The sequence below is a fragment of the Numenius arquata genome, chromosome 9 (assembly GCF_964106895.1).
Source record: "Numenius arquata chromosome 9, bNumArq3.hap1.1, whole genome shotgun sequence".
Classification (NCBI taxonomy): Eukaryota; Metazoa; Chordata; class Aves; order Charadriiformes; family Scolopacidae; genus Numenius; species Numenius arquata.
Window position 1 is genome coordinate 20694004 of NC_133584.1, and position 17535 is coordinate 20711538.

Genomic DNA, 17535 nt, shown 5'->3' on the forward strand with positions numbered 1-17535 from the left:
GAAAGACAAGCAGAAATACTGCTTCTGTCTGGGTCCTTCCTCCGCCCCCGTTTGCAGCAGTGCTTTCATCACTCTGAAACAACACGCCATCTCTAACACTTCAAGAAGCCCAGAGTAGATGTGTGTAGCAGATGTGTTGCTGTGCGCCTTGCTTTGTGAGTCTGTGCTGTGTTTTGGCTTAATTTTGCATTCCCTCCCACGCACCTCAGATATTTGGCAAATTTATCTCAGGTTGTTGAAAGATGGCCTCCCTCGTGCAGACGGAAGCCTACCCTTTGCATCCAGGTTGGTTTTAATGTGCAGCACATGTGCTCACTTACAAGTTGAATAAACAGGTACCCACTGAGGAGATACTGGTTGCTCAGGTGCAGTCTCATATCTGTTGGGATGTGAAGAAGGGATATTAAAATTGTTTACAAGGTCAGAGCTATAGTGAGCCTTGCACCACCTTTGAGTTACGATATCATTACCTGAGCTGCGGGAACCAAGAAATAAAACCTTTTACCATGAAATATGAGGAGTGCTTATGACTTTGAAATATAGAGAGGAAGAAAAATGTACACTGCGTCCTAGTACATTTGTTTTGTTCTATTGCAGTGGGTTTGATTTTGCTTACTGGTGACATGTATAGAATAGATATGGCATTTGTTAATAATGTTTGCACTACAGAAATGCTCCTTTTACTAGTTCATTTCTTTTTGGGTCATGCCAGGAGAAACATTCCTTTCTAAAAGGAATAAATTATTCAAGCTTATTTAAATAAATTTGCTATTATTTCTCTACCTGGTACCTGCAGTGTTGCAAGTCCAGTCACTTGTTTTCTTTTACCACATTGTGTTTTCCATCCTTTACGTGAACAGGTTGGGTTTTTTTCTACTCTGGTGTAGAAGGCATTATTATGTTTAGGCCAAATGAAAAGTTGCACTAAAACATTGATGGAGTAGAACAGAGATTGCTGAAGCAGTATCGATTGAACTGATTATTTTTAAATAGATGAGAGAGGCTAGCAGTTTACTTCTGTCATGAGAACCACTAGCAGTTTTTCAAAGACTGAAAGCAGTTGATATCTGTATGTTCTATAGGTAGCAATCTATCAAAACATATTTTGGCAGCTCCTATATTATCCTTTATAGGTAGTTGTCTCATAAGTCACTTTTATGGAATTGAATAACGCTATTACAAAGTTAAGTATCTGCAGACTGAGAAAGAATTTAAAAGCCATCACCAAGAGAGAAGAATGTGTAGGTGTAAAACCTAGAACAAATGTGGGATATTGGAACAGGAAGATGTGCGGGAAAGAGCAGGAGAGGCAGCAAAGATTGTCCCAAGAGAAGCTGAGAGACAACTGCCATGATGAAAAGCAGTAAATCAGTATTTAGCAAAGTTAACTTTCGGTTTCTTCAGAAAGTGGATTTTGTGGTCTTGCTGGTCTACTGTTATGTCAATAACTTGCATCAAAACTTCCTCCAGTCAGAACATCTGTTGTGGCCAATGGAAAGACTCCCCTTGACTTTAATGTGCTTTGGATCAGGCCCAAAATGCAAATAGTTTTTCTCTCATCCTTTGAAGTCTTTAACATTTCATGGGCTCCCTTATGTTATTGGTAATTTGCAGCAGAGGTATTTTGCATGCAAATGAAATTTCGGCCGTAACGACGACTGCATTTGTGAATATGCATGTAAGTGCGCACACACAAATATCAGTAAAGTAAATTTTACTTTTCAGTCTGCCAAACTAGAAATTTCTTTGTAACAGGGGGTTGTTCATAGTAACTAGAACTGCAATCAAATGTATTAACAAATACAAGTAAAAGACTGTATAAAACTGCCAAAGTAAGTTTTGATACATCTGTATAGAGCCAATTGATTTTTCTTTTTTGTAGCTTGTGCATGTTAATGCATGTTTCCTATATGAAACTGGCATTTGTCACTAACTTGTTACAATACTTTAGAGGTCATAAATTTAGGTACTGTAATTGAATCTGAATTCACAATGGATTTATTTACCGGATCAAAGAGTAACTTCAACCTACAGCACTCATTTTGTTTGCTAGTGTAAACTCGTGAGCTTAGTGAAGTGCCAGAGAAGGATTATTCATTTGAATTATGTGAGTGCTAGCAAATCACAGGGTTTTAGTTTTTAATGAACCGAAGTGTATTTTTTTAGCTGAGAGATCGGACTGATTTTAATATTAACATTTAAAGTTTCTTAACTCATAAAGACTATTGTAGTGCTCTCACAGGAGTCTGAATGTGCTGTTCTGCAATACCAGAGCAATAAAATACAACAAGTTTACAGTGACCCCATTTACCTGATATGAGGACCTCACTCTATCATGTGAGGGACGGGTGAAGGTGCTTTGGCCACTAGGTCCTCTCCAGTTAACCCAGTCTGAAAACCACTGAACACTTGAATATTGACATAGAATCGTCTAGCTCGGAAGGGACCTTTGACATCATAGAGTCCAACTATCAACCTAACACTGCCAAGTCCACCGCTAAACCATGTCCCTCAGCACCATTTCTACCCATCTTTTAAATACCTCCAGGCGTGGTGACTCAACCAGTTCCCTGGGCAGCCTGTTCCAATGTTTGATAACCCTTTTGGTGAAGAAATTTTTCCTAATATCCATCCTCAACCTCCCCTGGTGCAACTTGAGGCCGTTTCCTCTCATCTTACTGCCACCTGTTACTTGGGAGAAGAGACTGACCCCCGCCTCTCTACAGCCTCCTTTCCGATCTCCCCTCAGCCTCCTTTCCTCCAGGCTGAAGGACCCCAGCTCCCTCAGCCGCTCCTCATAAGGACATCTCAAGTTGTCGCCTGTCCTGACCACAGGGATGCTCTTCCCCATTTAAAAGTTGGTCTTTCTTGCTTATCTGTTCAGTTTTCATCCTTTTCTGACCCAGCCGTTTCTGCCAGAGCTCTCGTTTGCAGGGCGATCCCGCTGAATCCCGTGCCGAGGCCCTTCAGCCCCACTCCTGGCTCCCTGGGGCAGCGAGCCCTGCCTGTCCTGCTGCACGGCGGCTTCCCTTCAGGGGCACAGCCAGCTGCTGACTGGGAGGAGAAAGGGAAAGATAATTTGGGTTTCTAATTGCCCTAAGATATGATTAGGAACACCTTTCCACAGAAAAACGTCTGCGAAGCAGAGTTGCAGGAAGGGCTTGTTGGTGCCGTTGCCTGTTAGGAGATCCCGGCGTATGACTGGAAATGTAAAGAATTAGTCACTCTCTTCATACCCTGGGCTGTTATTTAAAGCTCTTGCTGGGAATGTGGTTGCAGCAGGGAGGGAGCAGCAGGAAATGCGGGAGGGTGGAGCGATGGGCAGGGGAGCGGGGTGCCCCGCCGGGGGGTGCCCTGCCCAGGGCCCTCACCTGGGGACCGCTGGGCCCGGGCCGGCTTTGGCCGAGTGGGAGCTTGGCCATGAATTTCCATGTGTGCCTATGTGTGAGAGCGAGGCACACATATTGTCAAAAACTCAAAGTGGGCTTTTGTAGGCTGACCACATGAGTGCTCAGCTCTTACAGACCTAAGTCACCAAAAATACGCGGCTGCTGTCAGTGGAAAGCATTTAAAGGAAAGAAGTATCTTTCTGGTTCGCTGCGTTTATTTTGTGGTGATTTAACAAAGTTTCATTTTGAGAAGAGGAAGACGAGGTATGGGTGATTATATGAGAGGAGGTGATGTTGCAAGCTGTGTTGTGTAGCTGCTGGCTGTACTGGGACAAAATAAACTGGGCAAATCAAGGTACTTCAACTGTTAAGGATAGCAGAGGTGGTTGACTAACAGAGGTCCTTGTCTGGAAAATATTGAAGGGCAGGGAAGGAGAAGGGAGGGGCTGTAGACCAGGCTTTGCTAAAAAGTGGATTTGGAAGTGCTATAAAACGTGGCTCTTCCCAGGAGGCTGTCCGTGGCCTGGAGCGCCCGAGCCTTGCTGAGTCAACACCTGCAGTCCCATGAGGAAGGAAGGAAGGCGGCCTCGTAGGTTTTATGGTCCTGAGAAGCTGGTGCCAATGAGCGTGCATCAAAAGAAGCCTGAGGCTGCCTCATTTAATCCTGGAGCCATGGGCTATTAGCAACCTCCGACTTCAGAGGGGTACCACTCTGCTCCCTTCAGTCACTGGTACTGCAGGGTGGTGCTTGAGCAGCTCTTGACTTTCCCTCCTCAGCCTTCCTCCAGGCGTTGCTCAGGGTACAGCCTCAGGGAGGGCTGCAGGTGAGCGGGAGGGAAGGGTGCAGTGGCATCCATGCAAATCCTTGGCTGCTTTGAGCTCCTCTGTTCAAACCCACGCTGTGGAGGTTTCTGATTCATGGGCTGTTCCATTTGCTTAAACATCCTGCTTGCATTTTCTGAAGGCAGGTGGTGTCCCAAATTACTATGTAGCATGGACTCTTTAATATCATGAGTTCGAGGACTAACTTTGATATGAGCTGCATAAGCAATGAATAATACCTGCTTCATTCCTGGCAGAGGCTTGGTGACAGATACTGGCAGGGAGTATCTACTTAATTTTTGAACTCTGTTTCTCCATCCAAAGTTAAAAGCTGATCCCAAACTATCGATGACATCTGGCACAAAACCTAAGTTGTTAAATCTCAACCTACCAGATTTTGTGGTTTGGGGCACTGCTCAAGCTATGCTGTGACACCCGACTGTGCTTGAAATTCACCTCGCAGGCCTGCTGCTGTGTTCTGAATTCGCTGCCACCCCTCTGGAGAGTCAGCAAGTGGTCAGTCAGTGCAGCGACAGCCGGGGAATTAGCATTCCAAAATAAGTGTGAGGTATTGCCCAATTAATATACTCTGCATTACCTAAGACCATGAACAGCCTCTTTTGTGAGGGCCAAAGTTGTCTTTATAAAGAAATGATACAAAGATGTCTTTAAATATGCATGGAATGCATATTGATTATTTTGAACACTAAAAAAGCCTTCCTTGTTATCTGGGAGACCAAGGACAGTTGTTTTATTGTATTGAGTCTTACAACATCTTTGAAACTTTTCAGCTGGGTACAAGCCTGGAATGAGAATGATCTTCTAAGTCTGAATCATGTACAAGTTGTAAGCAGTATTACTATTGCCACTGCAGAAGGGGGGATGGAGGGAGGAGAGCTGTCCTCCCAGTAATGAGACAGGTTTAAAATGCAGAAATTGGGAGTTCACATGCCGTTCTTCCCCCTCTGCAGTTTGGGGGTGGGGTGGGGGGAGTTATTTGATTGGTTGTTTTGGTTTTTTCTTTAAACCCACTGGAGAATATTTAGGCCATCATTCCAGGCTTTTTTCACTGCCAGGAAGGGTGTGCTTTGACTCTTAGATGAGAGTGACGGTGCCTACTTAATTGTTTTTAGAGAGTGAGATTTTGATAAAACAACACATACTGCGCAGATCGTGCTGCAAACTGCTGATAGCTGGCCTCTGGCCCATAAAGTGACACTTAACGTAACCAGGATCAGATTTGGTGCAATGCACAGATCTGGTTTCTTGTGAGTCTTCTCAGTGCACAGCCCTTGGGTCTGTTTCTCCTGCCTCACAACTTTTATATCAGTGAAACTCCACTAATGATGAGAATTTCAATTTGCTACTTAAATTTATGTTGATGTCAGCATGAGGAGACTCAGACCGTGTATTACTAGGCTGGTTTTATAAGAGTAGTGATCAGGCTGATGAGTCAGTACATCCACTTTACACTTTGGATTTTAATTGTTTTATGGAGCTTGTTAATTTTTGTTTAGTTTGCCGGTAGCTTATCAACGATAGTCATCTCTATCAAAAACCGCCACCAGCGCTTTCGTCACTACTTCTGTATAATACCTGATCTTAGAAACAGGCAGTCAGGATTTTATCATAAGTAACTATTACATTGTAGCTTCAAAAATAGCAGTATGTTTTGTTTTGGCTTGTTTTCTTCTCTCTGTTACTAGGAGCAGATACAGAGCTCAAAACAATGTGAGCAATAATCAGAACTTCTTAAAGATCAACTAATGTGGGAGATAAAACTACCCAGGTGACGTATTTATAAGTGCAAGCAGTAATAAAGCCATATGAGAAGGCATTATCGCCACATTTTTAAATCATTTCTTGCAAAGTATATTACTGTTAATTTAAAATATCCTTATATAAAGCTCCTGGGAATACACAGCTAGAATGTGGTATGCAAGTCCCTCTGTGTGGGGTTTTCCATAGGCAGCTGTTCTTTAACCTTGCCCTACATGGGGAGTTTTAGACTTTCATTTCTGGATTACCAGGTGCCCTCAGTATCACACATTCACCTTAGCTTTCTAAAAATGCAGTGGCAAATCAGATTTCATTAATGGAAAATGCCGTGGCCTAGAAAACAGCTTTTATTGCTGACAGAATGGGCTGATGAAATCTGGGCTGGTAAGGTATGCTATTTTTGACTGTGAAAAGTACCATTTTCTGAAGGTTTGCTGAATGCAGTAATGCGATTTCATGTTCTTTGTTAGTCATCTCTAGCTGCTGGTGTGAGGGTAATGGATGTTGTTAATGTTAACATTTAATCAACTAAAATATACGTCTGCTTTTCTTTCTCAAAATTTGCAAGGACTGTTATCAGTTCTATATATTTCTCAAAAGTCAAAAGCAGCTCAGAGAAGGTGAACATAGATCTGCTAAATCCATTTTAGAAGCCTGTGAGTGCAAATGAATGATTATGTGAAAATAATTCAGTCTTTTTACTGGCTAAAGAGTTGTTTGCAGTAACCATTGGCTTGTACTGTCTCCAACCTCGTCGTGACCATTTAATGAGGTCTGATTCAGACTAATTCCCACAATCTGTAGGTTTTATTCCCTGCTGAGGCTGGAATATTTGAATGTCTGTTCAGACGTATAGTTTTCTTTTTAATTAGCACATCTGATTTTTCTTTTTTTTTTTTTCTTTTTTTCTGAAGGCCACAACCTCTGTCCCAATCCAAGCAGGTGAAATTTCACAAGCACTTTATCATGGCTCATACCTCAAGCATCCGGACACACCTTCCTAATTGTCATTTATATCCGCCTGTCATTGCCTCTGGCATTTGCTGAGTTCACATTTCCATGTGATTTACTGCAAAACATTTTGTTTAACAAGTCTCTAACACACACTGACAGGGAAGTCCCCCTCAAGAAGCTGAAATAATGATTACCTTCATCTTTGCTTTCTTGAGGTAGATGCTAAAAAAAATCAATCTGTTGGTATCAGTGCTTTAGAGTTTGCACATATGACGAGTGCTTGAAACTGGAAAACCTTGAAACGGTGAGTGCTTTGAATTGCAAATGCTTTTTTGTCTTGAGGTCTGTGTGTGTAACAAGGTGGACCAACTCTGAAGCAGCGCGTTTCATCCCCAGTTGTAGAATTTCGAGTGCAGTTGGCTTATGAGTCATTGGCAGCTCTGCAAGTGTTCAGCTAGCTATTAAAGTATTTGGATGCTGAGGCTGCTCCTTAACAGCAGTTTTGGGAAACTGTTTAGTATACCAGGAGAGCTGCGCTGTCCTCTGGGCTTGGCTTCTTCGGTCTCTGTCCGAGGGTCCCGTGCGCAGCAGGGAAAGAGCCCAGTCGGGACCCCCAGCCCGTGGCCTCTCACCAGGGCATGCTGGTGCAGGGCACAGCCTGGGCAGGGAGACTCCTGTTTCATCTCCACGGACCCAGGAGACCTTCAGCCAGGGCCCTTGGTGAGCTAGTTTTTAAGGCTGTGGATGAGTCCAGTGTATCTGTTCCCATATGGGAGTGACTTTCCTTCTTTCTGTGTGGTTTTAAGGCAATCTTGGTAGGGAACATCTAATTTAGGCCTAGAATTTGCTCTCCTTTAGTTAAATATTTAAACCCCATATTCTTCTGAAGCCCTAAAATTACTGTGCAGATGAACAGGTCTGTTTGTGTATTTCAGAAAAAAGTCACTAAGCATTTGCAATGTCAAAACCCACTTAATGTTGACAAAGGTGATTCATATGGGTCTTTCAAAAGATTGCTTACATCCCATGATGAGTGGGGCACAACCTATAAAGATAGCTCTGTTAAGTGGCACATTTACAAAATGTAAGCAAATGCATAAGAATAAAATATAGCAAATTATCCATCTCCCCTCTTCTCCCAGCTGGTTGCTGATCTCATGTATTCAGAGCTGCAAATTTACTGACCCATTAGTGGCTGCTGTTCGACTGCACCTTCACAAAGGAAAAATACATCTAGAAAATAAACTTGGCACATCAGACGTGCCATAACTAATTCATTGCAGCCAGCACTTTTCCTCCTGCTCTGTGCTGCTTAACTACCTCAAGTTTTGATTAGGTACAAATTCCGCATTTTGGTTCAGTTAGAAAATCCTGGGTTTCTTTATTTCAGTGTATATTTCTTAATGAATGAATGGGAGCAAGAAAGTGAGTTAAGTAATTGCAAGTAAAGAACATGGAAAACTAATATGCTGGCCCGAGCACTAGTTTTTGAAAGAACAGGTTCTCCTCTGCTTTTTTGATTGTTTAATAAAGATTTTGGTAATTGAGCAATGCAGTGCTTGAAGATTCAAGTGAACGGTAGACCTTGAAGGAATTATGGCTGGGGCAACCTAACAAATTCACAGCGAACTCGTTTTTGGTGGTCAAAGGCAAAGTGCAAGTAACCCTTCTGTGGGGCGGGCACAGGAGAGAAGTCTCTGGTGGCCATAGATGGCTGCCGGGTCTCTTCTTGAGCCTCATCTGTCTGTAACTGCATGGTGCCTTACTGTATGAAATTTGACAGCCACAGAAGCACCATCAGGAAGGCAGTGAAGTTCTGCAGGGTGATTTTTCTCTAGTTTGGGATGAGTCCACTGATAGCTGACAAAGGCAGAGAGAAAAATGGGAACATTTCTGCCTCAGGTCTGTTTGGCTGAAATTTGAAAGTGGAGGCTACTCCGTGTAAATTCGGGACCTCTTGAAAAGTGAAAGATATGTGCTGAAAATAGATGGTCTGGCATACCCAAGTATATCTGTTTAACTGGTGTAATATCATCTTGTCGACAATATTTTGAAACTTCACTCTCCTAAGCTATCTTAGATGCAATTGGGATGCTACTGATAGGATTCTTGTTAATTGTTGAGGCAAAATTAAGTCTTGATATGGTTTAGTGAGAGCAGATAAAAGCAGCACTCCTAAGAACTATGAAGTGATAACTTATCCTATCAGGAAGAGCGTGGGGCAATTGGGGCGGATGTGAGTCACACGCCAGCTCCAGAGCATATGAAGTCTCACTGAGACTCACTGCCAGATTTCTTTGCTAGAGTAAATTTTTGTGGCCTGGACTGAAGTCAGTGGTGCTTTTGGCCATTTTTAAATAGCTCCATGGTTACCACAATTAATTTATTTGTTTATTATCTTGCACTAATTTACGTATCATGTAGATACTTGGATAAATAGCTCTATAATGTCAGCCATGAGGGCCTTGGAGCCAAAATGGGATGTTATTGTTAGGTTTATTTGCCAATAGTTTTGTTGAAGACGGATGCTTTTCCAGATTAGAAGCAAAATTGTGTTTGTTTTGTCACTTTCTCCAAATTAGCAGCTGTGCGACATCCAGCAGGAATTTGAAAGGGAGCTTTTCTTCTTGTGCGTCACCGTTGCTGGGGTAAAGACTGCAGGTTGGGCTGTATCTCGACCTGTCTCCCAGCCCGTGGGCTGTGCCCTCTGGGTACCTGCTTTGGTGTCCAGGGGCACAGGAGGCTCAGGGCAATGTGGCAGAGCCCCACTGGGGACAGTGCATCAGCTGCCCCTGCCGGGGATGGGACTGGCCTCCAGTGATCTGCATTTGTTCATCAACGCCGGCTAGCATTAACCCAGCCACGTGAGAAGTCTTAATTTGCTCTCGTGATTGGGTCAGCTGTGGGCTTGTTCCTCGTGCTGGGACTAGTCTTGTCTTGAAATTGCATTATTATGCCTTGGTTTGTGGGCTTCCTGCAGTGCCCAGAGCATGAACTCCATCTCCCATGGGAGCAATAGGCACCTTCACTGTGTAAGCTTTCAGCCAGTGCGGTTTTGCTCCAGTATAGGTGGATTCATACTCTGGACGCTTCACCTGGAGCAAGTCAGAGGGCCGTTGCCACCCCTCTCCTAATACATCATTTCCCGCTGGCACACTGGTGTGCCCACTGAGGGCCTCCCTGATGTTTCCTGGAGTGGCAAAGGCTAAGCTGCAGGAGAAGAGACCTATCACAACTATTTTTGTTCATCAGTTGCTGCAGTTCTTTTCCCCAGGATTTTATTTAATTTCATATTTATTTATTTTTTGGTGTACCTTCTCATACAAAGGGAGACTTTCTGCAGAACTCTTGAAGAAAAGCTTGGCTTAAAGCATTCATCAAATGGCAGCCCCCATGAAAAAGCCTATTTTCAGATTTTACCAGGTGATATGCCCATTGCACAACTGGGCCAAATCCTGTACTCTTAGAGCAGCAGCTGTGTTGTAAATCTGTGGGTTATCTGGACCTTGAAGATGGATGGGCAGAGCTGTGATATAAAGATATCATACATCAGCTAAAAGGAATTAGTGCACGATGTGCCTTGTGAATTCAGGATAGGAGAGGATTTAGAAACTAAGTCCGGCTCAAATCGTAATTCTTCTTATCCAGATCTCACAGCAGCTGCTGATATCAGTCATAAAACCGATATCTCTCTGGCTATTCTTTTTCTGAACCTCTTGGTTGCTGGGGCTGCTAAAACAGGTCCCCCAAACCAGCCACTCTACATCCAGTGCCTTTCCTTTGCTTTGCAGGGAGGTGTGATGATGATGATGATAAGAGGCACTGGGTGCAGACTCAGGGGAGACATCTCCTCTCTACAGAGCAAGCGCTGATGCACCAGCCTGGTGGAAACCATTCTGAGTGCACCTGAACAGGGTCAGCAGCGCAGCCTGGACAGCAAGTGTGCTGCTTTCCTACTCCTTCTAGGTTGGTGCAGTTCCACTGCTGGCACCTCTGTCAGGATATCATGATATGCAACTTAACAGGGGTTCTGCCTCACCAGTGTTTCTGTTCGTGACCTAACAGATTGTGCTTCAGTGCTATGAGCAATATGCTTCTCCCCAGATAATTCCCTCTCTTGCTTTTATTTATTGGTGATAAAAGACTGTCACAGATAAATAAGCATGTTCTCACTTGACTTGATAATTTACATGGCATTGCTGAAGGTGATTTATAATTTATACATGGAAAGGATTTGCTGATCTCATTAATAACTTTCCAAACATCTAGATAAACATGCTATCGCTCTGAATCAAGTGAGCTTGAAACAGCCAAAGTATTCACCTGCAAGGGCTTCTGGCACTCCACTCTTTCCCAGACAACAGAAGTTTGACAAAAGAATGTGGGAACTGCCAAAACGCGTTTCTCCTCACAGCCACCCAGATCACCCTAAGGTGGGAGATTTCATCTATTCTTGCTAAATTATTCTTCTGTATTGAAAGCCTTGTTGACAGGAGCAGATTCCCAGCTCTTTGATTTTTAAATAGGGACTGTATTTCACAGCTCTGAGTGCTCAGCCCATGCAGGCATTTCTCTGCATCCTCTCGAACATCCTGCCAATGCCTGTGATGCAAAGGAGCAGGTAAACAATCTCCACAAGCTTCCTCTGCCAAGGCTATAAAAGGGGAGTTGAGACAGCCCTGGATATTCCCTGCTGACTATGCCAGGTTGTTGCCATGAGATTTTGTTTCATCAGAAGTAATCACCTCCTCTCGTGCGGGCGCCTTGTTATCCGGAGATCTCCAAGTCCTCTACATGCGCTTATTGCTTAATTAAACCTCACAACAGCTTTTAGATGTATCTATTGTGAATTTTATTGCCACTTTGTAAGTGGATAAACTGAGGCAGGGATATTGAAGTTTATGTTCTGGGTGTCTTTGTAGTTACACCCTTCAAATTAGGGGGCCCAGAGAAACAGCCCTGCTTTCTCTTCCACTGCTACCTGCTTCCTTCTTGCCATTAACCCCTGTGAGAAAGAGTTATCCACCCCTGGGAACCTGCTGGGAACCCCAGGGAGATGACCAGGAAGTTACTGAGCGGAAGGTGAGGCCAAACCAGCGGGGGAGGAAACGAATTATTTTTCCTCTTAATACTGTGATACACACTGTGTCTATGAAGGCCAGAGAACGGTGAGGCAAGCTGTCCTCAGCCTGTGTGATAGAGCCAGGATTTGGACCTGGGTGACTGCCCTGGTCTCCCCTGTAGCCATGAGATCACACCTCGTTGTGAGGCATCAGGCCATAAGTGAGAACAAATGTAGAAGGATAGCTTCCAGATGCCTCTCTGCATGTTTGGGATTTTGGAGGTTAGCCCAATGAGGAGCAAATCTTCAGCCTGATTTTCACATCTGGGATAGAATCAGGGAAAAAAGTATCTAAAGAAATCCTGGGTAGTTTGCATCTTCCACTTTCAGAACGTCTTTGGTCACGAATGCCGTGTTTAAAGAGAGGTGCACCTGCATGTGCCCCATGTCCGACACTTTTCTTGAAAAGGTGTGATCTGTCTAGAATAAAGAAACATACAGCTTGAGCAAATTTAAGGAGAAAAGGACAAACAATCGAGCTGCTGTTTTCCTCTTGCTGAAATTAAGCTTCGTGCTAAACTTTGCATTGGTAATGAACTAAAAGTGGTCACGCACTCCAAATAGCAAAGGGCAAAGAAGAGAGAAGCAACTCGTCAATGTATGACCCTCTCTAAAATGTCATGGGTAATCAAGTGTGAAGTACTTAATGGATCATGATTTGCACGCCACCATTTTGATTGATGTACTACTTAGTAGAGGATTGATAGTTTTTTACAGTGATGTTGATGGGAGTCTCTCAGAAGCACCTCCGTCTATTTTCTGTAGTGCTGGGAGAGTGAAAGCAGTGGTTTTTTGAAGCCATTGTGTTCCCCGGCATCTTTGTTAAACGGTCAAAAATAGTGCAGAGTTGTTATCTTGCATAGACCCGGATCTCACCAGAACTGTCTATATTTAGGCATCTTCCAAAACCTTTGTGTCAAGCAATTCTCCCGGGGACCAAAATAGCTTTGCTTTTTTTGTTTTTTTTTTTTTAAATAGTGTCATACAGCCATTTAGAGAGGATGTGATGATTAAACCATATTAAGGCATTTTGCTATAGCTCCAGAGATATGAGCTTAAACTCTGTTATGGGCTGTTCACAGTTAACCCAAGAATAAAAAAGCCCAGAAAAAAAACATGTTTTTAGTTTGCTGACATGAGGGGGCTCCATCACAGCCATGATACAAGTTCAAACAGTAGCAGAAAGCATTACGGCTCTGCCGAGTTCTGCTGCTGAGTGAAATTCCACTTGCACAAAGGAGACAGCATTAAAGGATTTATGCACAGGATCAATCCACAAATTCTTGACAACAGACAATTGGTTAAAGTGTATTAATGTAATCATTGCTGTGGACAACTTGCAAAGTTTCATTAGCATGTATAGAATACAAGCACTTTTAAAATAACTGAAAATAATATGCTAGATGCTCTTTAGTACCTTATGAGTACACTTCTTCTAAGTCCAAGACCCTCAGTTAATGCCAGCTGATGCTTGTGTGAGGAGTAAATGGACTTTTTAAACAATAATGTCAGGGCTACGTGTTAGGCTCTTCTATATGTCAAACTGCTCAAGCTGCTACTGTGCTCTATCACAGACTTCATCTAACTTGGAAGTTTAATTGCCTTTCTGCAGAGCTGTTAAGATTTAGGAGATGAGAGATAATCCCAGGCTGGCTGGACAGCGCTTTGAGATACAGATCTCTGCTCCCATCAGTGCTTTTACATGACTGGGGAGAGAAGCTTGTAAGCAGGTCTCCTGACAAGAGGATTAGGGCTTGTTAATGTGGAGATTCAGGCCAATTAATCAGCTTTCACTGGAGTATATTGTAAAACTTTAGTAGTGATGTTTTTTATTTTTGTAAAATATAGTTGCTTAAAGAACAAAAATCATGATTTCCTATGGGTTTGGGTTGTGAGGTTTTTTGGTTTTTTTTTGTTTTTTTTTTCTTTTTTAGTTTAAAAAAACCCTTAACTTTTTAGGTTTGCTTAAAAAATATGTTAGTTTTGTGATTCTCCTCGTGCTGCTTCTGTTCAAGGGAAATCATCAACTTGTTTTTCTAATTGAGTAATTATTTGAAACTGATTAGCTGACTCATCTCTTCAATCTCACAGCTTGTATAAAGGTGATTAAAGTTTCAGTTAGATGAAGTCTGTGATGGAGCACAGTGACAGCTTGAGCACTCTGAAATGGAGAACATCCGAACACTTGACTTGATAATATTTTAAAGATCCTCTTAGTGCTTGCACAAGTGTGCAAGCAGTGTTAGTAGTTTCTGCAGCAAAAAAGGACACGGCTGCTCAATTGCTATTTCTGAGAAGAGGGATCTTTATCATGGCAGGGCATCTGTTTTTTTTTTTTAAATATTTAATCAATATAAAAATAAAAATGCAAGCCTTTGAGGTGTCGAGTCCCCGCTTCAGCAGCATATCCCTGTTCATTAAAGCTCTTAAATGTGAAGATATGCTACTTTTCATACTCTGCTGAATTGGATCCTGCCACTGCCTGGAAAGGAAGGGACACCTCCTGGAGATATTGCAAGGACAAACAGTCCTTTCCGTTTCCCGCTGGTGGAGTGCCGGCCGCCTCACTGCCGTTGCTGGTCCTAGCAAATATCTTCCTGTAGAGAGCAGAGCAGGTTGGGATTTTCATTCCTTGTGGAAAATGCTGACTTGTCACTGAGAAACGGTTTTTGATGCAGGGCTTTTTTTCAGTCAGGAATTGTTTCACCCAGACCTTGGATTTTTAGCTTGCTAATTTTTGTTTTAATTTCAGACAAAACCCCAATGCAGCAAATATTCTGTCTGGGGGCTGGTTTTCCTTTGACCATGTCTTGATGAGACTTTTCAGCTGACCCTCTTACCACGGGGCTGGGAACAGCGTATGCGGGCGGCGCTGACAGCGCCAGCGCGAGATCAGGGCACTGCCAAAGATCAGTAGCAATCATGATGTGGAAAATGTGAATCTTACCACCGTTTCCCCCCCAATACCACAGCTATGCCAAAGATGGGTGTGACATATATAAACTATTAACTAACAGAAATATGAGATTTTCAAATTTTTATAATTTTTGAGAGGTTTTTTTTAGCAGTTGTGATCTATCAGCTGTGGAACAAAGCTCGGAATAATTCTTAATAGCTTTGAAGAATAAAAATTAATTTTTACTTTTGCGCTTTTCCATGTATGTGCCTATTGAACTTGTTTAACATATGAATTGTATATGTATTTAGTTTTTTTCTTTTATGCTTTTGACTGTCTAGTTTCCTCAGAAAAGGTGACTGATAAAGTAGGTTTCAGCTTTTAAAGTGATTGGATTGTCACCATAATTATGATTCTTTTGTATGAGATACAAGTTAGTTTGAGAAGTTTCTTTAGAAGACAATCATGGCGTTTGCCTGTGTAAAACTTGGGAGAACTGGTACAGCTTAGGAGCGGCACTCCACAAATCCATACTCTGTCCCTGCCCAGAGGATTTGGAAGTGTAGCGATGCCAGCGGTGCCATCGGTCTGTGCCCGCAGTACGTGGTGTCCAAGTGCAGGGCTGCACTGTAAAACTCTGGCAATTGACTCTGAAGGCTGTAGCAAGAAAACAATACCCAGGCGGTGGAGTCCTTGGCTGGGGTTAATACACCATTCTAGTTCTTGTGTCATACACCTGGCAATTTTTGTTTGTGCCTGTAGCTGTCTCTTGAACAGATTGCTGTATCAGATGTCCTGTCCTGTTGTGCTCATGCCCTTTGCTGGACTTCAGGTTTATAAAAAAAAAAAAATTAAAGCCCTGGACTTCAGCAGAGAGATTTGGGCTTGTTTAGGAATTTGCTTGTCAGGAGGGCAACGAAGAAGCCCACATGACCCAGTGGATTGTAGAGGACAAACTTCTGAGAGCACAGGAATAGCCCATTGCAGCTGCAGAAGGCAGAGCAGGTGCAGCAGAAGGCTGGGGTGGATGGGCAGGGAGCCCCTGGCACAGCTCAGACACACAGAAGTGTCCAAGAGGAGTATATAATCTAGTCATAGCCTGAGGATGCAGGGGAAGAGTTAGAAAAGCCAAAGCTTGGCTGGAGTTGGACCTAGTGAGGGATATGAAGAACACCAAGGACACCTGCTTCTGCAGGCACCAAAAAGAAGGCTGAGGAAAATATGGTCCCACCACTCAGTGGGGGAGGAGACCTAGTGACCAAGGACATGGAAAAGGCTGAATGTTTTTTTGCCTTGTTTTTCACTGGGAATGTTGTCTGCCTGGCCTCCGGGTCCAGCAGAGTCTGCGGAGGTAAAGTGTGACAGGAGAGGACTGAGTTAAGGGGCACTTAAATGAAGTGGACATATAAGTCCATGGGACCTGATGGGATGTGGCTGAGGGGGCAGAGGGATTTGGTTGATGTTACTGCATGGCCGCTCCCTGCTGTCTTTGACAGGTTGTGGCAATTGTGCCTTGATGATAGCCGTGGGCGCCTCTTCCCTTTCCCTACTTGAGGATTCAAGAAGAGACCTTGGATGGTGATTGCGATTCATTTCCACACCAAAGATCTCTCTAGCTCCTTGTTCCTCACTTCTTTTAACTCCTGAAACTGAAGTAGGCAGTTGAATTTCTTGTCTCCTAGGAGCAAAGAAAATAAAAATCTGGCCACCTGTCAATGAGGTGATCATCACCTCACCATGGATGCACACCAGTCAGTGCACCGTTGGAGTGCTGAAAGTTTCTGAGTACTGCTGTGACTATCTACAGCCACTGCCTTGGGATGCTACCCTTCTCTTCCTCATCCTGCTCTCTGCAGCTGAGCCTTTCCTGATGGCCAAAAGGGCTGCAACAGTCACCTGCAGTGGAGCCACCATTGCTTGTTCTGGCATGGCTGAGTCCTCCCACAGTGGCTGCTGTAGGTGCTTGGATGGGTGCAGGTAGCTGATGGAGAGTCACCTCTGCAGTGCTGTGCAGCTGGAAACCACCTGCCTGGTGTCTGTCTTCTAACATTTAGAATTATTGCATTGGGAAAAACCCAGCCAGATAAGGTCTCTCTTGGAGGATGTGGGCTTTGGCTTTGCAAGAGTCATGCTCAGTGTGGGTTGGAAGGGGACAGCCCAGTGCTTTTTGGAAAAAAAAACAAACCACAGCACAAGCTGCAGGACTTGTAGCCAAGGTTGCTCCATTGGTGGAAACATAACCAACGATGTTTTTTTTAAGGTTGTTCAGATTTGCTGTGAGAAAACTCTACTCAGTTTATGTTGCAGTTTTGTGCCATAGGCCTGTGTGTGTACCTGTAAGTGTACCTGTGTGCACAGTGTCAGTGGCTTAAACAGGGTTTGGATTTCACGTCACAGTACGTTTGTGCTCCAAGGTCTTTTTATTTCTGTTTTGAACTTCCCAGGTTTGTACCAAATTGTGGAGTAAAAATGCTCTAAAGCCAAACAGTCTAGGCTCTTTCCCTAGTGGGATTATGTTTGTGTTTAGTGTGTAGAAATACTGGTTTTCTCATCAGAGATATGAGTTAAAGATG

The 17535-nt window shown here is 43.4% G+C and overlaps 1 protein-coding gene across 2 annotated transcripts in view; it reads left to right on the forward strand.

Annotated features, from left to right (window-relative positions):
• Positions 1–17535, forward strand: part of EPHA4 (EPH receptor A4) — a 101749-nt gene that overhangs the window by 19737 nt on the left and 64477 nt on the right. The window lies entirely within an intron of this gene.